The sequence below is a fragment of the Bactrocera dorsalis genome, chromosome 4, assembly GCF_023373825.1.
Source record: "Bactrocera dorsalis isolate Fly_Bdor chromosome 4, ASM2337382v1, whole genome shotgun sequence".
Classification (NCBI taxonomy): Eukaryota; Metazoa; Arthropoda; class Insecta; order Diptera; family Tephritidae; genus Bactrocera; species Bactrocera dorsalis.
In genome coordinates, this window is record NC_064306.1 from 17,187,001 (window position 1) to 17,213,884 (window position 26,884).

Consider the following 26,884-nt stretch of genomic DNA (forward strand, 5'->3'; position numbering starts at 1 on the left):
TTCTTGTTCCTTAGTTTTGTTTTCAAAATAAATGTTCATACTTCAGTTTTCGTTTTCCATGTTATTCTTTAGCCTATAATTAATTTTCCCATTGGACACATCGATAAGTGCCTCAATCATTTTAAGGAAATTGTATCCCAAAAGGAGATCCGATTCTAATCCCTCTATTTCATAGAAGATTTCTTCGACTTCAAATATGGTTATTATGTGGTAAAATTTTATAATGGAATAGTCATTTACGGTCTTTACGCGCTTATAAATGGCTAATTCGTTTTTATTATTGTAAACCCCAGGCTTAATGTAGCATGAGGTTGATCACGTATCGACTAGATCCTTTAAGTTTTTATTTAATTTGAAGTCATGTAGTTTGAGATAGGGGAGCTCGTCCTCTCTTCGCCTAATAATATGAATTTCTTTGACGGTTCTCTTGCGGGCGAAAGCTAAGATCACTTTCTCTATGCTGCTTTATACCAAGTGCTTCCTAATTTTGACCTCCATTAACCTGAACGTTTGCATTTGTTTGTATAGGTTTTATATTTTGATTAAAATTGATATGGCCTTGTTGTCCCTTCACATTAAAATCTCCATTATAAAGTCTGGATACAGATGGATCTATCCATAGGAGTTGGTTTGATTATATTATATTGTATATTGTTATTTGGAGGGTTGTTCCTTTGAGGAAATCTTAAACGATTGTTTGTATAGATTGGCTTTGACTTGTTTCTATCATACATGAAATTTTGTGCAAACCGGGCTCTTTGATTATTTGATTCTAGCTCCTGCTAAAGCAACAGGTAAATCTTGTGGGTTTTAGGGAAAATATTATGTCTCTTAGTGGAGTATTTAGTGCAGTTATAAATTCGTAACGCATGTTCCCTATTCTTTTTGTTTAATTCTTTTGTTAGGTCCGCATACATATACAAAGTCTAAACGAGAAAGAATTGCATCGAAATGGAGTACTGTTGCATAGTTTGTTAATGCATCGTTTGCGTCATGCGTTATTTTATTTCGAAGTATTGTGAGTGCAGCAAAGTATTTTCTATTGCCCTTCACGTATAGGCCCATAGCGTTAAGCGCTTCCTCTCTCCAACTAACATATAAATTCATCCTACCAGTAAATTCAGGTACGGATTTAACTACGTCTAACGATTCTTGACATGCTGTATTATCGTCTAATGCTTGTTTTAGAAAATCGGTTGCACTATTAGTATTCACTACTATTTGTGAGCGTAATTGCTCTACTTCCTCACGTAAAGCTATATTACTGTCAGCAATAAGGCGAGTTATTAAATCTACGGTCAAAGCGTCACCGTTAGCCATTTTGTCTAATTTTCAGTTTCTGATTTTTTTTGTTTTTTTATAAGGTGGTTATTTTTACCACAACCGTAACAATTTGAGATAATTTTTTGTATTTACTATTTTTCGTGATCGCTTGCTTAAGAAAAGAGGCTCTTCTATTCTGGAGGGTGTAGAGTTCAGAATCGCAGAATTAAGCTTTTATTATAAACCGGAGGATCCCCCTTACGGTGGTGAATCGCGGTTTCAATATATTTTTGTTATATTTTGAACCTCATTGTTTTATTAAAAGAAAATTTTGGTTGGATTAATTTTTTTTAATTCTCCGGAGGGTCCCTTGGGTGGTGAATCGCAGAGAATTTTAAGAATGAATTGCAGCTTTTGATTATGTAATTTATTGGTTGTACAAACCATTAGTTTATTCTTTAGTTCTTTTGTTTTTTAAGTTAAAGACAATCCATAGTATGATATCGCCCTTACAAAAGTCGCAATATGACAATTTCTTATATTTAATAGTTGGGTTATTTCCCATCTTATATCTTATATGTATATAAAAATGAATCGCAAAATGTGTTGGTAAGCGCATAACTCAACAACGCCTGGACCAATTTTGCCAATTCTTTTTTTAAAATGTTCTTTGAGGTTCAAGGAAGGTTTTTACGGCAAGAAAAATTCGAATAATTGCCGAAAAACCCCTAAAACAAGCCCTTTTCCTTTCCCCATACAAACGAATGAATGTGTGTTTATTAGTAACACTGAGAGAACAACTAAAACAATATTGATGAAATTTTCAGAGAATGTTCTGATCGGATAGGGAAAGGTTTAGAAATAAAAAAACTGTATGTTTTTCGTGATGAAAAGTCGGAAAATTGGACAATTCCAAGAAGTTAATTTTTTCTATACAAATTTTTTGTCAATTTTTTTTGTTTTGTTTTTCAATTATTTGAATCGTTCAAATTTGTCGTTTGCTTCAAAAAATTTTGAAAATTATTCGGTGAAAACGTTATGTGTGTTGCACACAAAGTAATCAATTACAGTTTAAAATTTGTTACGATGCCACGAAGAGGTCGCGCTTATATCGGTCGGCGTTCTTTTTGGTATCAACATACATTAGCAGCCCAAGGCACATGACCGAGTACTCCCAGGATGCGATGACATACGTGCGGTATTATGGATCGCGGTCAATCAGCAAGCGATCGTCACAATGTCACAGCGCGACTTTTCAAGCAACAGCTTCGATGGACTTTATCTTGAAGCAACGTATATATGGTGCTGTTAGATGCTAGATGTACTCTGTTGAGTGGCAAAAGAGAGGTTTGCCGCACGGACACATTCTTCTCTGGATGGTGGATGGTGGTTAAACCAGATCAAATTGATGAAATCATTTCTGCGGAAATTCCTGATGCAGAGAAAGATCCAGAATTATACGAAGTGATGAAAACCAATACGTATATGGTTCATGGACCTTGCGGACACCACAATCCCACTTCGGTTTGTATGTCAGACAATAAATGCACGAAGCACTATCCACGTACTTTTCTTTCGGAAACACATTCTAGAAATGATGGATATCCACTCTATCGGCGTCGCCCACCAGATGACAAGAGCAGAATATTCAGCATTCAATTTAGAAGAGTGAATATCGAAGTTGAAAACACATGAATCGTACTATATTCACCATTATTGTCTAATTCACATTCAAAAGTCATATAAATATTGAGAATTGCAGTTTGGTGAAATCGATAAAATACGTTTGTAAGTACGTCACCAAAGGAAGCAACATGGCGTTTATTGGTCTTGAACGATATGGTCGATACGTGAACTGCACTAAAGCGCTTTGTAGGATATTTACTTTTGCAATTCATGAACGTTTTCCGACTGTTGTGCGTATCGCAATATATTTGGAGAAGGCCAATGTGTGTACTTCAACCCAGAGAATACAGTACAGCCAGTGGAAACACCGCCAGCAACAAAATTAACATTTACGAGTTTTTTGCTCAACTTTCGTCAGAGATCCGTTTGCGAGGACATTCGGAAATACCTTGATATTATACATGGAATGCATCGTTGAAGAAAAAATTACGCAGAAAGCAAGGCCAACCAGTAGATGGACATCCACGACAGCCGGTTCTACGCACCGGAATTGACACAATTCCCACGACAGCCGGTTCTACGCACCGGAATTGACTCGGATTTTATCCGACCAAGGGCTGTCCTTTCGGCGATCTAACCCCGTTTGGATCGGTAAGCATTAATCTATGTTTGTCGTCATTAGAGCAACGCCTTGCAGCAGGGTTGCTCCGTATCCTCCTGACTCGTGCTGGCATTGAGTCCAACCCGGGCCCGGAGGAATTTTTCTGCTGCGTCTGCGCTAAAAGGCTCCATCCAAACTCCACCTCGGTCAGGTGCAATACATGCAATGGATGGAGCCATCTTAAGACCTGCTCAGGCCTTAAGACCCACAGGGAGTGGACCACGCGTTACGTGGCCCCGTGTTGTCTGCGCAATACTGCGACACAAGCCTCCACGGCTGTGCAATCTGCACACTGTTCGCGCGCCGCGCCGCCACTCAATCAGAGTGGCCAACAAAGGACCTCTACGGTCAGGAGCTCAAACAGGCAACACAGCTCCCACTCTGACTTGTCCCCCCCCAACCTTCATCCCGCTCCAATCCTCGTGCGAGAAACCAATCAGCAACTCTTGGTTCCTCGCACAGTCTGCTCCGTGTGTCAGGCTGTCATACGTCGGAACGTCGTATCAGTTAAGTGCAATTCCTGCACTGGCTGGTGCCACTTCCCGACGTGTTCCGGCCTGCGCACCACACGTGAGTGGAGTGTCACCTACGTTGCCCCATGCTGCAGGAGTCTGCCCCCGCAACTCACAACAGTGGCGTCGCCAACCAACACCCAGTGCGACAACCGCCCCCGCGGGTTCTGCAGCTGCAACAAATACCACCAACACGTCACTCCCTCACCCCCAGGATCACCCACGGACACCCGCGACAAACCCGACTCCTTCAATTTAACTGCAACGGACTCCAGAGCAAGATCGAGGAGATAGTTGCACTTATGAATCGGGAACGTGTATCGATAGCTGCGGTCCAAGAAACCAAGCTAAACAGCCGCTCAGATCTTCTGAGTTGTGCAGGTTTCAACGTTTTACGTAAAGATCGCGAGCGAGATGGTGGTGGTGGCCTAGCCTTCATATTGCACAACACCGTGCAGTATCGTTTAATCGAAGAAGACATCGACCCCAGGGATACTACCCTAGAATGTCAGGGCATAGCTATCCGGTCAGGCGATGTCGAGCTCGAAATATTTAATATATACATCCCCCCAGTTACATGTTGCCCTACAGGATATCACCCGAACATAGGTGCGCTACTTCGTGGTGAAAACCGTTTGGTCTAGGTGACTTAAACGCGCACCGTGATCTTTTGTAATCCTGCCTGTCAAACGATCGTAGGGGGATGGAACTGACGGAACAGATTGACGATTCGACATTCTGCGCAATAAAGGACGAAGCCCCCACCGGAGTTATGGGCACCTGTAATAGCTCGCCCGATATTACCATTGCTAGTGGTGGTCTGATAAATATCATAACCTGGCGACCTATGCTAACTCTCGCATCAGACCATCTGCCCATAATTATATCGATCGAGAAACCTCCCGATTTCGTTTCTGTGGACAACCGTACCTTCATTAACTTCAAAAAAGCTAATTGGGTCGACTCCACAGAATTCACTGAGAGCACCTTCAACGCTCTACCCATTCCTACGGACGTATGCGTTGGCGAACGTCAATTCCGCAAGGTGATCGCAGCAGCTACTGCTCGCTTCATCCCGGCTGGAAGAATAGCGGAAATCCGCCCCAATTTCCCAGCCGAAGCAGCTGTCTTAGCTAATGAGCGCGACACCCTACGCCATGCCGATCCCGGGGATCACCGGATAAGGGATCTCAATTTGGAGATTCGGCGTATGGTAAATCAACATAAGCGGACGAAATGGATAGAGCACCTGAAGTCCTGCAACCTCCCCACCGGTGTGAGTAAGCTTTGGGCTACTGTCAAAGCTTTGTCTAATCCGAAGTTCAATTCAATGGTCATGCCTCTTCGGACCCGAAGGAGTGCGCGAGCTATTTTAGCCGGCAGTTTACACTGCACCCTTCGGTAGACAAAGCTAAGAGATGTGTTAACCGGCGGCTGCGCAAAATGCCAAACAACTGCGCGCCACTTACTTTCACCGGTGAGGAGGTTCAGAGTGTCATCACAAAAGCTAAATCATCCAAATCCATTGGCCCTGATGGAATCAACATGCTAATGCTAAAGCATCTAGGCTCGGCGGGAGTAGGTTATCTCACCAGTGTCCTCAACTTGTCACTAACCACCCTTCAAATACCCGATGTGTGGAAAATCTGAAGGGTGGTGCCACTACTGAAACCTGGGAAACCCGCCAACAAAGGGGAATCTTATCGCCCGATAACTCTCCTCTCCCCAGTAGTGAAGACACTTGAGGCTCTGCTACTCCCGACTTTCACTCACCACCTGAGCCTAGCCAGCCACCAGCATGGATTCCGAAAAGTGCACAGCACCACCACAGCACTTAGCGTCATAAACACCCGGATAGTTCGTGGCCTCAACCAGAAGCCACCCTGTGAGAGAACGATCCTCGTAGCGTTGGACTTGTCAAAAGCCTTTGACACAGTCAACCACACAACGCTATTGCAGGATATAGAAAAAACAACGCTTCCTCCAGGGTTAAAGAGGTGGACCATGAACTACCTGAGTGGTCGCCAGTCATCCGTACTATTTCGAGGCGAAACATCTAAACTGAGAAGAATTAAACAGGGGGTTCCGCAGGGTGGTGTCCTCTCCCCACTACTGTTTAACTTCTATATCTCGAAACTCCCACAACCACCAGAGGGGGTCTCCATAACCTCGTACGCTGATGACTGCACGATATTGACGTCGGGCAATGGAATCGATGGCATGTGTTCGAAAGTAAACAGCTACCTCTCCGACCTTTCTCGTTTCCTCACTGCACGAAACCTCCAACTTTCACCCACCAAATCCACAGCGACCATTTTCTAACTGGACGAATGAGTATATATTTCAGCTTAATATTGCAGTCGATGGCGTGAAAATTCCGACTGTCAATAACCCTGAAATTTTAGGCGTAACCTTTGATAGTCTATGCTCCTTCACTCCCCATACGACCGCGATTATCGCCAAAGTACAGAGCCGCAACAAGATCCTCAAGTCGCTAGCCGGCAGCACATGGGGAAAAGACAAAGAAACGTTGTTGGCAACTTACAAGGCAATCTGCCGGCCGGTCCTCAACTACGCAGCACCGATATGGTCGCCTGGATGCAGTGGCACGCAGATGAGGAAACTACAGACCTGCCAGAACACAGCACTCCGGACTACGACGGGATGTCTCTTGATGTCTCCCATCGAACACCTCCATAGTGAGACGCGCATGCTTCCTGTAAAGGAGCATAATGAACTCCTCTCCAGGCAGTTCCTGCTGGGATGTTTCCGTAGGAATCACCCTTGCAGCCATCTGCTTGGAGCGGAGCCGCCTCCTAGGAGCATCAAGAGGTCATTCCTCGACTACGTCGACGACGTCGTACAGTACGCCGACCGAACTTCGGACGCTACAGACTTCAGACAGGTACTGACCACCATTCACAGTGGAGCCATCAACACTTTCATCGACTCCCTTTCTGTGAATGGAATCAACTTGGAATCAAACCACCACCCGTTGCAGACGAAGAGCTCGAGTTGCCGCAAGAAACGAGATTGACCCTTGTGCCTCGATCTGGATATTGTAGCAGGTTAAACTCCTACTTATCCAGAATAGACCCCCACATATCCAGCATTTGTCCTGCATGCAACGAGTCCCCGCATGACACTGGCCACCTCTTTGCATGCCCCACCAACCCCACCCATCTGACAATCGTCTCCCTTCGGTCCGACCCCGTCGAAACAGCACGTTTCTTGGACCTTCCGTTGGATAACGTCGACGACAACACAGATGGCCCTTACCATCCTAACGGGGATTAGCATATCCGTTAAAACAACAACAACAACAACAATGGACATCCAGGTGTGTTACCAATTAATGCATTAGGACGAATTTACACAATCCACCCGAAAAACGACGATTGTTTCTACCTTCGGTTGCTATTGATAAATGTTCGCGGTTCAACTTCATTTGAGTCATTGCGTACTGTGTGTGCAACTTTTTAAGAAGCAAGCCAGCAATTACAATTGCTGGAAAATGATAATCACTGGAATGCAAATGAAGTTCGCACACTTTTCGCGATAATCATTTCGACATATCAGCCTTCAAATCAGCGTCTATTAGGGGATACGAACAAAAATTACATTGCCGAATACATTTTACATCGTTTTCGCTACAAATTGGAAATGGATCAGTTCCGGTTAATATTTCCGGTGATTTGATATCAATTCTATCAGCCGTTTATCGATTCTCGAAAGTTGAACTCATCACAAATGTTTATCCGAAGATTGACCAAATTATCGTAACTACGATTCCTTAAGTGCACGCGCAATGATATGTAGCTGCCGATGTTGATGACTTAAACTGGAAGATTCAAAGTAAAATTCCGGGAGACTTGCGCTCATACAAATCGATCGATCGTCTTGACAATGAAGACGACGCCGTGAATTATCCAGTGGAATTTCTAAATTTTTTGGAGAGGCTTGGTAATATGCCACAGCAACATTTGCGTCTCAAAGTTGGATCTGTCGTTATTATGTTCCGCAATCTGCGCTATCGCAGAATGATTGATTCTAATAATTCCTTGGAGTTCTAACGATTTGCCATTTCAGTACAAACGTATTCCGTTTCCAGTGAAAATTGCACTGAGATGACAATCAACAGGAAACAAGGATAGTTGCATGTCTAGCATAAATTTGGAAATGCTCTGTTCACACGGTCAGATATATGTATGTGGCGTATGAAAACCATCTTTTCTGTATACCGAAACAAAACTCAAAAAATTTTGTTTATCCAGCTGCATTACATTGAAAAAAATGCAACGTTAAATTTAACTTTCTTTTCATTTCAAAACACATAATTTCACGCAGGACAACGGCTGCGGAGCTATCTAGTTTCTAATATAATAATAGTTAATTTTAAATTCAACTTACAAATATATTCTGCTGCTGTCTCTGTTATAATTTCCGCTGCCGCTGTTGCCACCTCCGATGATGATGCAATTGTTGCCGCTGCTGTTGTTACCCTGTTGATGACGTTGTTTGTATTTTTGTGATTTAAGTTACTCTTTCTGTTTTTGTAATTTCGTATTTTGTTGATTAATTACGTTTTAATTAATTATTTTAATTATTGGGTTTTGTTACTTCGTTGCTTGTTCTCACTCACTTTATTTCAGTTTTTGCTTGTTTATTAACACACTTGTAGTTATTGTTTTTTTAGTGAAAAAGTTTTCACTTAGGTACTGCTACTTTTCATTAAACTTTATTTTTTACTTTAGTAGACACTTTTTACTTCGTGTTAAACTATGTATTTCATTATAAGAGAATTTTTTTTTTATATAATTTTTACTTCACTTTTTACTTTTCTTCACTTTAGTTGGCACTTTTCACTTCGTGCTTATATTTATACAATACTTATATTTATACATTTTGGTTTTATTTACTTAAACTTAAAGCTGAAATGTAAGCATCCGCTTAATTGAATCCAGAACAAAGAAAGAGTTAATTACAATATTAGCTGTTTCATATTACAACAGAACGTTAAGCATTCTGTTTTCTTCACAATTGTTATTGTTATGCTTTCTTGGGAGGGCGAGCGATATTGTTTTGATAATAATGGATTATTGGATTCAGAACGAAAAAAGCATATCGAATTTTTAAATGATCAAAAACGTTAATTAAGATTTTTAATTTATGAGACAGTGTAATTGCCAAATGCAAAGATTCAATTTTATTTACAGTTATGGTAAGACTGCTATGCGAAGGAATAGGAAAGATCGCGCTCGAATAAATTTCTGCTTTCTTGTCGCACATATTCAATGTTTGAAGAACGAACGCAAACCGGATTTGTATGCCGATGCGATGAAAAATTAATATATACATATATATTTTTTTTTAATTTCCTTTCATTTACACTATATTTGAAACTAAAGTTTCCTTTTCTTTTCTTTTAATTGAAACGCGAAGTTCAGTCGCGGTATTACTTTAAAAACAATACAATCGGCCGCCACAAAAAAGCTAGTTTATATTTTACTCATTAAACGTAATAAATTTAAAAATATAACTATAATTAGATAATATAATTTAGTATACTTACTCTTACTAACAACATAAAAAAATTTAACACAATCCCGAACGAATGAAAAACACCGAAAAAAAGATTTAAGAAAGTAGAATGGTAAGGTTTGCGTGGTCACGAGTGTACTTCCTCATTAAACGAGAAGAAGCCATTACTAAGTGGCGTATCAAATTAAACGACACCAAATCAATTCACATCGACTTTACCTTGAAAAAATCAACATATCGTCCAATTTATATAGGTAAATAGTAGTTGCTAAGCTAAGCATGTCAAAAAAAAGAGTGAGCTTGATGTGAAATTTGCTAAACTTAACCACGTAGTTGGCCAGAAATTCACTCTATCAATTTAAAAACAAAGTGTTAGTGTACAATCAAGTTCTAAAGCTACTTTGGGTTTACGAAGCCCTACTATGACTTTAGTTATTGCTCCTTGGTACGTTAGATCTGCTGACCCGTACCGTGATCTAGGCGTGAATTTAGTGATAAATGAAATCTCCAAAATTGCAAAGCCTCAGGAACAGAGGCTTAGACAGCCCTCCAGACTCATCGAAACTGCTGGGCGAGAAATTCGGTTGATACGCAAGAAGCTTTCGGAGCTAGAAATACAACAGTAGCAGCAAATATTTATATTTATTAACATTTAGCTTTTAAGTATTTATCCTAATTAATTAGAATAGAATTTTTTGTTAGTATTTTATCTTTATATCTATTGTAAAATAATAAAAAAAATCTTTGAAATGTGGAAGGTGCGTTTCTAAGACTAAATGGCATACTAACGTATTCGTAATGATGCTTCTTGGTAGAGAATGCAGTTTTGAGCGTCGACTCTGGTTGCGTTTCTAATATTTCTAATTGGTGAACATAGATGTAAAATACTTACATTTTCCTAGTTTATCATGTTGCGTCCAATTTTGTTTTGGGATATCTGGGGTATTGGGTATGATTATTTCGTTACGTTTTCTGTAAACAATTACTACTTTATACTTATTTTACCCGAAGCATCCGTTTTTTTGGTACTTCCGAAGTAGGGCTATAAGTACGTTAAATTGCTTTCTCTAATTAATCCCTGTAATTTTAAATGAGTTCCTTTTTGATACTGAAGACTTCTAAATTTATTTTAAATTATATTTAATGGTAATTTCAGCTTAGACCTTTACGATTGATTGAGATGATCTATTCAAAACAAATAAAAATTCTGGTATTTTTGGAATACACTTAAATTACCGAAGTCCAAAATGCCGACACATTAAAATACCAACAAAATTTAAATATCAGTTAAATCAAAATTCCGACAAATCAAAAAACCCACAAATCAGAACACCGACAAACCAAAATGCCGACACGTGAAAACTATTTTTGTCCGCCTTTATTGCTATCGAAGCACAGAAAGATAATTCTACTGACTAAGGGTTATGATCCTGAGCGTGTTAATTAAAACACGAAGTGCCTGGAACGAACAACCTTTTCTTGATTTGTCGGTATTTTCACAGTCCATACTTAAGTTTTGCTTAAGTACTGAAAATGAGAGACTTAAGTAGTGCTTTAGTAACAGCTGCTTTTTGTTTTGAATTTTCAGTTATTTGTCAAAAGAAGAATAACAAGAAATAAGAATTTATTTTTTGTGAAGAATTAGGGATCGGATTATGATTTCCACCAGTTCCAATAACTGCTCCGTATGTATTGTCTGTTATAATTTAAATATTCCAAACATATTTTTATGGATGACATTTGTAAAACATACCATATGTAGCCATATATCATAATAATATTTTATAAAAATTTAGCATTGACTGTGAAACGCAAACGACTACTCAGTCTGCAACAATGTTTAGCTTTTATTTGGGAACAACTTCATTTTGGACTTTTAAACCGGGCATAAATTTTGAGATTTTGATTGTCAGCACTACGTAATACACACGGTGTTTTTTAAATGCAAAACACTTAATTTTTGTTTGGACTTGTATTAATCAATGAGTACACTTTGTTAAAAAAAGTAACTAGTGGAATTTTTACAATTTATAATTGTTTTTGTTTTGTTATAATCATTAGAAAAATTAAATATATAAATAAAATTGTTCAGAAGTTTTAATTATAATATTACTGGGTAAGATAACTGAATTATTCAATCCGATTACTTTGGCGGAGGGGTAAAAAACCGAATTTCCGCATTAAATGGGGTATGTACGGATAGAGGAGCTTCTCCAGAGAAGGAATAATAATAAAAATAATGTAAAAATACCTAATATTTTTAAAATATTCACGTTTAAAAATTCAAAAATTTTCACTAAGAACACATGTTATTTCTCTGCGTTTCACTAAATTTTTTCACGTTTTTTACTCTGTATATTCAAATATACACTCTAAGCATTGAAATAAGCTCACATTTCACATTTATTTTGTAATTTTTCAGCTAAATTTAGTAGTTTAAAAATCACTTATCAAATTTATTCGCTGAAAAGTTTAGAGTGTTTATATTTACGAGGAAAGCCGGCTTTGCCACAACTTAAAAACCAAAAGTGAAGGATTTTTCAGCGTTTCACAGCATTTTCTTTGTTTGTATTCGAGTGATTCTTTTTTATTTATTAACTATAAAAAAACTATAAAGAAGATTTTTCAAGCTAAAATTGAATATGTGAACACTTTTCCATTTACATATTATACATACATATAAGAATATATGAATAATATCCCTACAAGAATTGAATGATAGAAACTAACACAATAGCAATTTTCTCACTAACACAAATGCATAGACTTCAGAAATTGTTGTATACCTATCCACAAGTAAGAAAGAGACGATTCAGATTATTTTCTTTCGGGCTATGATTACACGTGCAAAACTGAAATAGCTGATATACACACAGTGTAGAGTCAGAGAAACTAAAAACATATGTTCTCTGGACATACACTGTATGTACATATATCAGCCGTTATTTATTCTTATTAAACGCGAAAATATAGTGGAAGAAGAAGAAAACAAGTGCAAGCAAGTGTATACAAGTGCAAGCAAGCAATAAAATTTTTAAATTTAAAAATTCGAACTGAAATCTATTTTAAAACATTAAAAAAATAAGTGAAATGAAAAGAAGACATTTTGCTAATTGTCTTTCAAAAGAAAAAAGGACTTTCCAGTCCAATATAAAAGTAAAAAAAAATATTTGCAAGGTGAAAGTGAAAATGAAAGTGGAAGTGTTAGTTCAAGTGCGTTTTTTGAAGGGATTCCCCTTGTAAGTAATAGGGAACCTGATCCTTCAGTGTTAGGTTCAGTAGTAGCAAATTATGAAAGTGATGCTAGTGATACTTTGAGCTTTTCTAACGATGTAGGTTCTGATTCTGAGCCCGAAGCGTCCACCTCTATAGGGTTTAGTGTTTCAGAAAATAACGACGAAATAAATAAATGTAATGAAATTAAGTCGTGGGCTATCAGAAACAACATATCGCAAATCGCTTTAGAAGATCTTCTAAAAACATTGCGCAAAGTAGGTGTTGATGGTATGCCACTATCTGCAAAAACACTACTAAATACTAGGAAAGAAAAAATAAATATCACTGAAATGCAAGAGGGGGAATTTTTTACCTAGGAATTCAAAACAATTTTGTTTCAAGTCCTTTTTATTACTTGGAAGGGAAAAATGAGGTTTATTTAGATATAGGAGTTGATGGGTTAAAATTGTACAAAAGTTCAAACAGGGTATTATGGCCTATCTTGGGTTCAGTTGTAGGTTTCCTTAATATAAGCCCGTTTGTGATAGCATGCTATTCCGGGTTCAAGAAGCCAAGTAACATAGATCAATTCCTGTCCGAATTTTGTGCCGAGGTCGTGTCGCTAAGGGCAACCGGCATTAAAGTTGGATTTAAGCCAATCGTTTTAAAATTTAACATTCGTCTTTTTGTTTGTGACTCCCCAGCGAGGGCTTTTGTAACAGGTGTTATATCACACAACGGGAAAAATGGTTGTCCAAAATGCTGCCAGGAAGGTACTTACCAAAAAATAGAGTAAGAGTAAAAGAGTTAAGATCAGAAACAACGTTTATGTTACGTTCAAATCCTGCGCATCATTTGGAAGATTTCAAATTCAAAAAAAGCATTTTGGAAGAATCAGATTTTGGGATGGTTTCTCAGTTTCCCCTTGATGGTATGCACTTAGTCGACTTAGGAGTAACAAAGAAATTACTTAAACTTGCAACAAAAAAGGCCCATCATACTATTATTAACGAAAAGCTTGACTATGTCTCTAAATTTATCCCATCAGAGTTTAGCCGCATATCTAGAAGTTTAGATGAGCTTCATAATTGGAAATCGACTGAGTTTAGGCAGTTTTTGCTTTATTCTGGTTTATTCGTTCTTAAATATTGTATCAGTACCGATCAATACTATCACTTCCTGCTGCTACGTAGTAGTGTTCGACTTTTGTCAAATGAAAAATCGCACCGAATCGAAGCCGATATTGCCCAACAAATGCTAACAGATTTCGTCAATATTTTTGGAATTTTATATGGTGATGAATTGGTTAGCTTTAATATTCACGGACTACTTCACTTGGCAGATTGCGTAAAACAGTTTGGACAATTAGATTCTTTTTCAGCGTAAATAAACCCAATAAAATTCTACAGCAAATATATCTTAGACTTCATGAAAAACAGGGTATTGAATCAAATTCAGAGAATGTGCGAAAATTTGCATCATTTGATTTAAATCCCAACAAGCAGAAAGACAGTTTTTGTTTTAGTGAGTTGACAGGACCAATGAAGGTATTTAATGTCATAAAGTCTCAACAGTCGTCTAAAATTGTCTGCAAAGTTTTCAGAAAGACTGAAAACTACTTTAATGAACCTGTAGAATCGTCAAGTGGCCTAGGGATTGTAGTCGCAAGTGAGTTAGATGAAGAAATGGTAACAGTTCCTATCGAAGACATTGATTTCAAATACTTTTGTATTCCTATCGAAGAGAAATATTTGCTAATACCACTTTTACACCATCTATTTAACACGTTTTCCCATTAACCACTGATTTGCACATTCCGCTTTCAATTCCACAACTTTCAAATTTAATATACAATTTTGGTTTTACTAATATAACCAAAACTGTATATAAATGCAATATAATAAAATACATAATAACAAATATAAAACATCATAAAAAATATACAGTATTGTTCATATGTTAAGCAACAAACTCCAAATGTAAAATGTGAACAACATTTTAACAATACTGTATATTTTTATGATGTTAACCTAATATAATTAATAAAATATAATATAATAATAATATAATTATTATATATATACAAATGAGTAACATATTCGAAACGCAAGATGAAGGTGGTAAGTTAAAAGGATAATACTCATCGAAATAAGTATAAATATATTAAAAATTATTAATTTTTTAGTAAAGATTCCAATCGTTGAGAGGATTGAGCGGCGCCAATATTCAGTGGGAATATCAAGAACGCAACAAAACTGTCATTTTTAACATAAAGCTTCTAATAAAATATACTATATATTAACTTTTTAAATTTAAGATATAGTTACTTGAAGCGTTAAAAACGATCATTGCGGGCCAAAAGAATATTCAGGAAAGGCTGGAAAAATTGGAGGAAAATGTATTTATAATTTTGCAGAACCAAAAAACGCTTAGTGAAGGCCAATCGTCACTGGTTCACAACCAAACTGCAATATTTGAAAAAGTGAATGAGATGGAGTCGAAAGTAAGTGTTTTACAATATTGTATGTACACTCAGTAATAAAAGTAAATCTAAGACTTTAGTTATATCTATTCGTCTAAATTTATTAAATATATTGTAGAAAAGTCTTAGGTTTTGTCGAAAAATAAGGCAATCAGAGAGTTCAAAGTTCTCTTAAAACGAGTAGAGCAGTCAGTGTGCCGCATGACCGGCGAAGTGACTGATAAAGAGCTGGACGACGTCGCTAGCACTTTTCCAATTGAGTCGCAAGTAATAGTTGCGGATGTGGAGGATAGACTGCAAAGCCAGGACTATGCCCAAACAATGGTAACCTAAAAAATAAAATATAATAAGTTTACTACTAGTTACAATACTTTTACTTCTTTTAAGACTACATTCCTTCACAAACTTAAAGGCGCCAGTGATAATGTGGCTGACGTAATGCCTAAGGTTTTCACGGATGAGCTTTTGGAAGGTTACAATTGGGATGGCAGGTGGATACCATTTTAAGAAGTACATACATATACATAATTGCAACTTAATGTTTACATAAAATGTTTACTAATATATATTTTTCTTTTAATTTAGATGTGTTTCAACAACAAGGATGTAGAAGTTTCGAGCAAAATATAAAACAATCAGTACTGCTCAGCCATCATAGATTAATAGCCGTTTCAGAAAATAACGACGAAATAAATAAATGTAATGAAATTAAGTCGTGGGCTATCAGAAACAACATATCGCAAATCGCTTTAGAAGATCTTCTAAAAACATTGCGCAAAGTAGGTGTTGATGGTATGCCACTATCTGCAAAAACACTACTAAATACTAGGAAAGAAAAAATAAATATCACTGAAATGCAAGAGGGGGAATTTTTGTACCTAGGAATTCAAAACTATTTTGTTTCAAGTCCTTTTAATTACTTGGAAGGGAAAAATGAGGTTTATTTAGATATCGGAGTTGATGGGTTAAAATTGTACAAAAGTTCAAACAGGGTATTATGGCCTATCTTGGGTTCAGTTGTAGGTTTCCTTAATATAAGCCCGTTTGTGATAGCATGCTATTCCGGGTTCAAGAAGCCAAGTAACATAGATCAATTCCTGTCCGAATTTTGTGCCGAGGTCGTGTCGCTAAGGGCAACCGGCATTAAAGTTGGATTTAAGCCAATCGTTTTAAAATTTAACATTCGTCTTTTTGTTTGTGACTCCCCAGCGAGGGCTTTTGTAACAGGTGTTATAGCACACAACGGGAAAAATGGTTGTCCAAAATGCTGCCAGGAAGGTACTTACCAAAAAAATAGAGTAAGAGTAAAAGAGTTAAGATCAGAAACAACGTTTATGTTACGTTCAAATCCAGAGCATCATTTGGAAGATTTCAAATTCAAAAAAAGCATTTTGGAAGAATCAGATTTTGGGATGGTTTCCCAGTTTCCCCTTGATAGTATGCACTTAGTCGACTTAGGAGTAACAAAGAAATTACTTAAACTTGCAACAAAAAAGGCCAATCATATTATTATTAACGAAAAGCTTGACTATGTCTCTAAATTTATCCCATCAGAGTTTAGCCGCATATCTAGAAGTTTAGATGAGCTTCATAATTGGAAATCGACTGAGTTTAGGCAGTTTTTGCTTTATTCTGGTATATTCGTTCTTAAAGATTGTATCAGTACCGATCAATACTATCACTTCCTGCTGCTACATAGTAGTATTCGACTTTTGTCAAATGAAAAATCGCACCGAATCGAAGCCGATATTGCCCAACAAATGCTAACAGATTTCGTCAATATTTATGGAATTTTATATGGTGATGAATTGGTTAGCTTTAATATTCACGGACTACTTCACTTGGCAGATTGCGTAAAACAGTTTGGACAATTAGATTCTTTTTCAGCGTAAATAAACCCAATAAAATTCTACAGCAAATATATCTTAGACTTCATGAAAAACAGGGTATTGAATCAAATTCAGAGAATGTGCGAAAATTTGCATCATTTGATTTAAATCCCAACAAGCAGAAAGACAGTTTTTGTTTTAGTGAGTTGACAGGACCAATGAAGGTATTTAATGTCATAAAGTCTCAACAGTCGTCTAAAATTGTCTGCAAAGTTTTCAGAAAGACTGAAAACTACTTTAATGAACCTGTAGAATCGTCAAGTGGCCTAGGGATTGTAGTCGCAAGTGAGTTAGATGAAGAAATGGTAACAGTTCCTATCGAAGACATTGATTTCAAATACTTTTGTATTCCTATCGAAGAGAAATATTTGCTAATACCACTTTTACACCATCTTTTTAACACATTTTCCCATTAACCACTGATTTGCACATTCCACTTTCAATTCCACAACTTTCAAATTTAATATACAATTTTGGTTTTACTAATATAACCAAAACTGTATATAAATGCAATATAATAAAAACATAATAACAAATATAAAACATCATAAAAAATATACAGTATTGTTCATATGTTAAGCAACAAACTCCAAATGTAATATGTTGAACAACATTTTAACAATACTGTATATTTTTATGATGTTAACCTAATATAATTAATAAAATATAATATAATAATAATATAATTATTATATATATACAAATGAGTAACATATTCGGGACGCAAGATGAAGGTGGTAAGTTAAAAGGATAATACTCATCGAAATAAGTATAAATATATTAAAAATTATTAATTTTTTAGTAGAGATTCCAATCGTTGAGAGGATTGAGCGGCGCCAATATTCAGTGGGAATATCAAGAACGCAACAAAACTCACGTCATTTTTAACATAAAGCTTCTAATAAAATATACTATATATTAACTTTTTAAATTTAAGATATAGTTACTTGAAGCGTTAAAAACGATCATTGCGGGCCAAAAGAATATTCAGGAAAGGCTGGAAAAATTGGAGGAAAATGTATTTATAATTTTGTAGAACCAAAAAACGCTTAGTGAAGGCCAATCGTCACTGGTTCACAACCAAACTGCAATATTTGAAAAAGTGAATGAGATGGAGTCGAAAGTAAGTGTTTTACAATATTGTATGTACACTCAGTAATAAAAGTAAATCTTAGACGTTATTTATATCTTTTCGTCTAAATTTATTTCTTAAATTGTCGAAAAGGCTGAGGTTTTGGCGCAAAATAAGGCAATCAGAGAGTGCAAAGTTCTCTTAAAACGAGTAGAGCAGTCAGTGTGCCGCATGACCGGCGAAGTGACTGATAAAGAGCTGGACGACGTCGCTAGCACTTTTCCAATTGAGTCGCAAGTAATAGTTGCGGATGTGGAGGATAGACTGCAAAGCCAGGACTATGCCCAAACAATGGTAACCTAAAAAATAAAATATAATAAGTTTACTACTAGTTACAATACTTTTACTTCTTTTAAGACTACATTCCTTCACAAACTTAAAGGCGCCAGTGATAATGTGGCTGACGTAATGCCTAAGGTTTTCACGGATGAGCTTTTGGAAGGTTACAATTGGGATGGCAGGTGGATACCATTTTAAGAAGTACATACATATACATAATTGCAACTTAATGTTTACATAAAATGTTTACTAATATATATTTTTCTTTTAATTTAGATGTGTTTCAACAACAAGGATGTAGAAGTTTCGAGCAGAATATAAAACAATCAGTACTGCTCAGCCATCATAGGTTAAAGCAGCGCACTTATTTAAAAAAAAAGGAAACAATAATTAAATTTAAAGTACGATCAACTAAACCCAAAAAATGAAGCTTTAATTTTACATTAATTTTTTTTTTACTTTTTGAACATGAATTAATTAATATTATATGAATTAAAATGAATTTAATTTTTTCTAAATAAAATAAATTACATTAAATTAATAAATGCATAATTTTTACATATGATTACATCACATATAATTGTCACAACTGCATGATATTTACATCATATGTGATAGTCACACATGCAGGATGTTGGCATCAAGCATAACAGGCATTCATGACAGAGATTTATATCAGTAATGACACAAAATTTTTTTTCTAAACACCGTTGGAGTGAGCAGTGTAGCTATATGTTGTTCAGGTTGTTAAACCTAGTATGTAAATGCAATATCACATGTATACAAAAGTTTCTGTCAACTTTTTCATATTGCCCTTAAAAATGTGATAGCACTGAGCCAGTGACAGAAAATTGTGTCACTAGTGAATGTCATATGATTGATCATTTGATTATCATCGTTCTTGTATGGATGTGAATTATATTTAATAAACACAGATAAGTAAAATCGTGTGATAATATTATAATATTACGAGCGAATACCCGGGGTGACTGAAGTACTGTAGCGTTGTACTCCTTTCTGCGATGGCGGCTTTCGGCCGCGCTCTAAAAAAATAACCCTGGCCGAGCGAATACCCGGGGTGACTGAAATACTTTCGCGTAGTACTCCTTTCGGCGTTAAAAATAAAAAAAAATATATTGAGTTTTTGTTAAAAAGTGGTTATATTTTTTGGTTATCATACACTCATATTTAAAATAAAATTTGAGTTTTCGTACTGTACTCATATACTTTACACTTTATTACGTAATATTATTATATAATATTACTTATACTTACATATGTATAGATAATAGTATGATTATATAATATTACTAATACATGTAAATACTATTACTTATTTGCTTAATAAATTTAAAAAAGAAAATATCGATATGCATGAAAGAGGAATTTCAGCCTTATCATCACATGGCAGCGCTCCATTTCGCCGTAATATTTGGTAAACAAATGAGGTTCAAACGAGTGTAAAATGGAGTTTTTAAAATAAAGATTTTTTAGGTAAAAAACCTGCGAAATGTGTAAAATGTGGATTTATTTAAAAGTTTATAGTGTAATTTAATTAATTTGAAGTGAAAATAGTGAATGGAGTGTGTTTAACGTGGTGAAATAGCTTCTTAAAATGTTCGAATTATGCGAATTTTTGAACTTTAAGGTCGAATATCTCGTAAAATAAGCGTTTGCGGTACCTATAACCCTATTTTAATCAGAAGGGCTTCCTCTTTCCAACGGTACCTTGAAATCGCGGCGCCAAAGAAATCGGATTTGTGCCTTCAATATATATGATGGATATCATTTGATGTGAAAATTTCACTTTTGGTTTTATGTAGACACAGACAAATCATACATACAGCCTTTTTATACATTTTATAAATATTAGTGTTGTCCGAGGTTGGTAACGAAAAAATTTCGTTAAAGTCATAGTACTTTTCATTTTGTGCGGGTGGTACCTATTGTCCACTGCTATGATTGGCTTGGAATTGATTGTAGTTGAAGAACTCTGGTTTATAAAAGTGTAGAGTATAGCTTGGTTCACTATGTTCATATTCTGGAGCGTCATGTAATCTATGTTCGTAAATAAACATCTTTGTTTCTTCGCTATCTGATGGCTTATTTTGAGTTAACTTATATATTTGATCCCAAAGAGCATTATAAGTGATTTCTTGAATTTGCGTATTTTCAATTGGTTTGTAAATTTCGCGAGATTTTTTTTAATTTTAGTATTAAGTTATGAAAAGTATTCCCAAGATTAAAATTATGTACCAAAAAATGAATGGACTGTGATGTTTTTGTTCCTAATTTTAACAGTTTATTAGTTGTTTCAATATATTCTAAAACTTCAAAATTATTAATATGGCTATTTTTAAAGTAATTCCAAATTTTTATTTCAATGTTTTCATAAGTTTGATTATTTATGACAGCATAATTTTCAAATGTTATTAAATATGTTCCATTCAATGTTTGATTATCTACAATATTTTTTCCTGAAACTGATATCGCTCCTGGTTTAATTTCTTCAATTTGCAATTTTTTTTCTTTTAATATATTAAATTTTCCTTGTTTTTTGTTTAAAATTTCTGATAAACATGTGCTTTTTTTATTTATTTTGCAATAGGGTTTTGAAATTTTTGTTTTACAATTTTGAATATTAAAAAATTTATTGTTACAGTATTTTATGTTCTGGTCAATAATAAGCTTACCATCTAATTGAGCTATGGCTCTTACATCATAGTACATACATGTTACCTCTATTTTAGGGTATTTTATATAAATTATAGTTATGTCCCCTTTTTGGGCTTTTTTAAATTTAGAAATGTCCATTAAATCTTTCAACTTTATACCGTGTTGGTAATATGTTATGTTTTTTAGTCGAAATGTAAAATTGTTGGATATAAAATTCCAATTTTACCAAAAATTATTGCATTTATTAAATTTTGCAGTTCATGTATAACATATTGATTTCGTTTTCTTTTTATTTTCTTATTTGTGGTATCACCTTTAATATTATTTACTGTGTCAGTTAAATCTATTATTATTTTAAAAATTTCTGAATTTGTTGTATATTGTTTATTGTTTTTACTACTAGTTCGTCTAATTTGTCATTAATTTTTACAAAGTTATCATGGTCTGTTGTACCAGCTATCCATTTCCAAAGTATTCCTAATTCATTTATACCCCTTTTTTGCCTAAAATGGGTTTGTTTTAATTGTTGTAATAAAGTTTTAATTATCAAGATTTCAGATTCTTACACAGGAGAATAATTCCTAGGCTGTCGGGATTTTGTTCGTTATTACTGTAAAAATTTCCATTTTCGTCTGCTATTATATTTTCAAAATATGATAAATTTGTAATGTAAAATAGGTCCCAGTATTCATCATAAATGGAAAAATCTCCATTTTCGATAAGTACGTAGTCTTGTCGGGTATAGTCTACAACATCAGCGGCTGCTGAGCTGATTAGTGCAGTCAAAATTAAAATGATCATATTGAAAACCTATAATAATTATGTTTTTATATTATTTTTATGAATAATTATATTTCTATTATTAATTATTATTTTATTCTCTAAATTTTCCTTAACTTGCTATTTTTTATATCTAGGTTGTAATTTATTTCTCTCTCCTATTATTTTCTCGTAAATGATTTGGGCGGGATGATATTGCTTATCTGATCTATGTTTATTATGAAACGTTAGCATTTTCTCCTGTGTTTGCTTTGAAGTTGTTGGCAAATTTTCATGGTTTATTTTATTATAAAGTACTTCATTCGGTTTAAAACTCGTTACTGAATGTATAGTTGTATTGTATTTTTGCGCTGCTCTAAGTATTGTTTCTAAATTACTGACAATATTGCATTCTGCTTTTATACATCTGGCTATTTCAATTATTGTTGATTGGACTCTTTCAACTTGTCCGTTAGTTATGCTATGACGTGGATTACAAAAATAAATTTCGAGATTTAACCTATGCATTAAGGACTTAAAGGACTTAGGACTTGTTGGTATGATAGAGCTTGGTTCATTTCTTCATAAAATAATTTGTTTTACATCTGTGAAACAATTCTAAAACATTTTCTTCGATATTTGATTTATCTTCTATATGCTTTAATACAATATTAAAAATTTTGAATAAGCGTTTACACATGTGATAAATTTTAGTTTCTGTGCGTAGAAAATGTCTAAATGAAGTTGTTCCCCTTCTTTTTCTGTGATTGGGGCTTTGCCTATTGGTATTTTCTTAGGATGGCGATCATATTTATTTTTATTGCATATCATACAATTTCGAAGGTATTCTTTCATTCTTTTCCTCATTTCTTGCTAGTAATACAATTTTTCTATTTGTTTAATATTTTCATTATAGCTTCGATGAGCTCTATTATGGGGTTGCTCGATTAATTCGGACTGATTTTCTCTATTAATAATATCCATTGGAAAGAGTTTTGTAATTACAAAATTTGTTCTGAAAAGTTTGTTTGAGAGTATCTTGGACTTCATACAAATCTTTAACAGTGCAGTGAATCCCCGTCACTAGCTTTGACTGAATATATTCTTTCAAAATAGTTAATAAATTTTCTACTGTATCAAATTATATTAAATGCCTTTTATCTCCAAAGGTTTCAATTAACTCATGGACCGTAAATCTCTTCTTATACAATATTATTTGTTGTTTAAATCGATTTATGGGTTATTGTGTTTCTTGTGTTTGAACGCTTTCACTACTTTGTGCTGAATGTTGGGATTCCTGACTACGGGAATCTTCGGAAATGTTATATAATTCAAGACGCGACAATGCGTCAGCTACAATATTGGATTTACCGAGTTGGTATACAAATTTTGGAGAAAATTCTTCTATATTTGCATACCATCTTTTCATTTTTGGATTAGGATTGCGGGGTGATAAAGCAAAAGTTAATGGCTGGTGATCAGTATGTATTTCCAAATTGGTTACACCATAGAAGTAATTTCGTAGATTTTCTAATGCCCAAACAATGGCATAAAGCTCTTTTTCATTAGTTGCATAATTTCTTTCTGTTTTATTAAGAGTTCCCAAGAATCCTCTTAATGCTCGCAAACTTTTTGGTATTGGATAGTCTAAGATTAATTTTATTTTATTTGGGTATGTTTTGATGACATGATGAAGTTTTCATATTAGCATTTTTCAATATTTTTGTAATTGTTTCCAAATCCTTTAAGTGTTGAGTTACATTTTTCGAAAAAATAATTATATCATCCATATAAACGTGACAGATTTTTCCTATATGGTCTCGCACTATATCGTCCATTGCTCTCTGAAAAATTCTAGGGGCATTTTTTAACCCAAAAGACATCCTACAAAATTCATATTTCCATATTTAACGGAAAAAGCTGTTTTCACAATATAATTTTCTGTCATTAAAATTTGATGAAATCCTGATTCTAGATCAATGGTTGAAAAATATTTAGCTTTGCCTAGATTAGACAGTATTACGATAACGATAACGATCAGAAATTGTATGCTCATTTATTTTTTTTAGTCAATTATCATTCTAAGTTTTGGTGTTCCATTGTCATTTGTATCCCTTTTTGGTATCATCCAAATTGGTGAGTTATATGGACTTTTACTAAGTCTTATTATATTATCGTTAACCATTTCATTTATTTCTTCATTAACAAACGAGTTTACATATAAGGGATATGGATATTGTCTGCTCCATATCGAATCCTCATTTTTCATTCTTATTTCCGCTTTTACATTTGTCATGAAGGGAAAAATTGTACTCATATTTGAATGCATTTGAGCAATTTTTTCTTTCATTTTTGTTTTAAGTTTACTTAATTTTTCATCCTGATTTTCAGTATTTAACTTTTCGGAATTCTTTTTCGAATAATAATCATTATCGTTATTAATTTCTGAGCGTCTTTCACCCAATATCGAATAGTTATCATTCATGTTGCCGGCAAATTCAGAGGCTGGCGTTGTAGAACATTTTCGTTCCACAATATTTTCTTTATAATTACTATTTTCATTCTGCTGGTATAAATCTTCAGCTGGCGTTTTAGGATCTTTTTGTCCCAAAAAAATTTCTTTAAATAAAATATTGCCGGTAAAATCTTCGGCTGGCTTTGTAGAACTTTTTCGTTCCACAATATTTTTTTTATAATTATTTTTTTTTCATTATGCTGGTGTAAATCTTCAGCTGGCGTTTTAGGATCTTTTTGTCCTAAAATAAATTTTTTAAATATAATATTGCCAGTAAAATCTTCGGCTGGCGGTATAGAACTTGCTTGTTCCAAAATTTTAATATTTCTTTCATTTTTAATATTACCGATACTTTTCTCGGCTAGTTTTTTGGAAGCTTCTTGTTCCTTAGTTTTGTTTTCAAAATAAATGTTCATACTTCTGTTTTCGTTTTCCATGTTATTCTTTACCCTATAATTAATTTTTCCATTGGACACATCGATAAGTGCCTCAATCTTTTTAAGGAAATTGTATCCCAAAAGGAGATTCGATTCTAATCCCTCTATTTCATAGAAGATTTCTTCGACCCAAATATGGTTATTATCTGGCAAAATTTGATAATGGAATAGCCATTCACGGTTTTTACGCGCTTATAAATGGCTAATTCGTTTTTATTATTGTAAACCCCAGGCTTAATATAGCATGAAGTTGCTCCCGTATCGACTAGAGCTTTTAAGTTTTTATTTAATTTGAAGTCATGTAGTTTGAGATAGGGGAGTTCGTACCCTCTTCGCCTAATAATATGAATTTCTTTGACTTTTCTCTTGCGGGCGAAAGCTATGATTACTCTCTCTATGCCGCTTTACACCATGTGCTTCCTAATTTTGACCTCCATTAACCTGAACGTTTGCATTTGTTTGTATAGGTTTTATATTTTGATTAAAATTGATATGGCCTTGTTGTCCCTTCACATTAAAATCTCCATTATAAAGTCTGGATACAGATGGATCTATCCATAGGAGTTGGTTTGATTATATTATATTGTATATTGTTATTTGGAGGGTTGTTCCTTTGAGGAAATCTTAAACGATTGTTTGTATAGATTGGCTTTGACTTGTTTCTATCATACATGAAATTTTGTGCAAACCGGGCTCTTTGATTATTTGATTCTAGCTCCTGCTAAAGCAACAGGTAAATCTTGTGGGTTTAGGGAAAATATTATGTCTCTTAGTGGAGTATTTAGTGCTGTTATAAAAATTCGTAACGCATGTTCCCTATTCTTTTTGTTTAATTCTTTTGTTAGGTCCGCTTACATATACAAAGTCTAAACGAGAAAGAATTGCATCGAAATGGAGTACTGTTGCATAGTTTGTTAATGCATCGTTTGCGTCATGCGTTATTTTATTTCGAAGTATTGTGAGTGCAGCAAAGTATTTTCTATTGCCCTTCACGTATAGGCCCATAGCGTTAAGCGCTTCCTCTCTCCAACTAACATATAAATTCATCCTACCAGTAAATTCAGGTACGGATTTAACTACGTCTAACGATTTTTGACATGCTGTATTATCGTCTAATGCTTGTTTTAGAAAATCGGTTGCACTATTAGTATTAACTACTATCTGTGAGCGTAATTGCTCTACTTCCTCACGTAAAGCTATATTGCTGTCAGCAATAAGGAGAGTTATTAGATCTACGGTCAAAGCGTCACCGTTAGCCATTTTGTCTAATTTTCAATTTCCGATTTCTTTGTTTTTTTTTTACGTTTATTTTCACCACAACCGTAACAATTTGAGATAATTTTTTTTTTTAATTTTTTTTTATTTTTTTTTATTTTTCGTGATCTCTTCCTTAAGAAAAGAGACTCTTCTATTCTAGAGGGTCTGGAGTTCAGAATCACAGAATTAAGCTTTATTATAAACCGGAGGGTCCTCCTTGCGGTGGTGAATCGCGGTTTAAATATATTTTTGTTATATTTTGAACCTCATTGTTTTATTAAAAGAAAATTTTGGTTGGATTAATTTTTTTTAATTCTCCGGAGGGTCCCTTGGGTGGTGAATCGCAGAGAATTTTAAGAATGAATTGCAGCTTTTGATTATGTAATTTATTGGTTGTACAAACCATTAGTTATAGTCTTTAGTTTTTTTGTTTTTTAAGTTTAGCACATTCCCTAGTATCATGATCGCCCTTACGAGTACAAAAGTCGCAATATGACAATTTCTTATACATACATATTTAATAGTTGGGCTATTTCCCATCTTATATCTTATCTTATCTTATATGTATATAAAAATGAATCGCAAAATGTGTTGGTAAGCGAATAACTCAACAACGCCTGGACCAATTTTGCCAATTCT

General features: G+C 34.8%; 1 protein-coding gene across 1 annotated transcript in view; it reads right to left on the reverse strand.

Annotated features, from left to right (window-relative positions):
- LOC125778148 (uncharacterized) overlaps positions 1-26,884 on the reverse strand; it is a 334,571-nt gene that overhangs the window by 265,543 nt on the left and 42,144 nt on the right. The gene's annotated exons all lie outside the window — the stretch shown is intronic.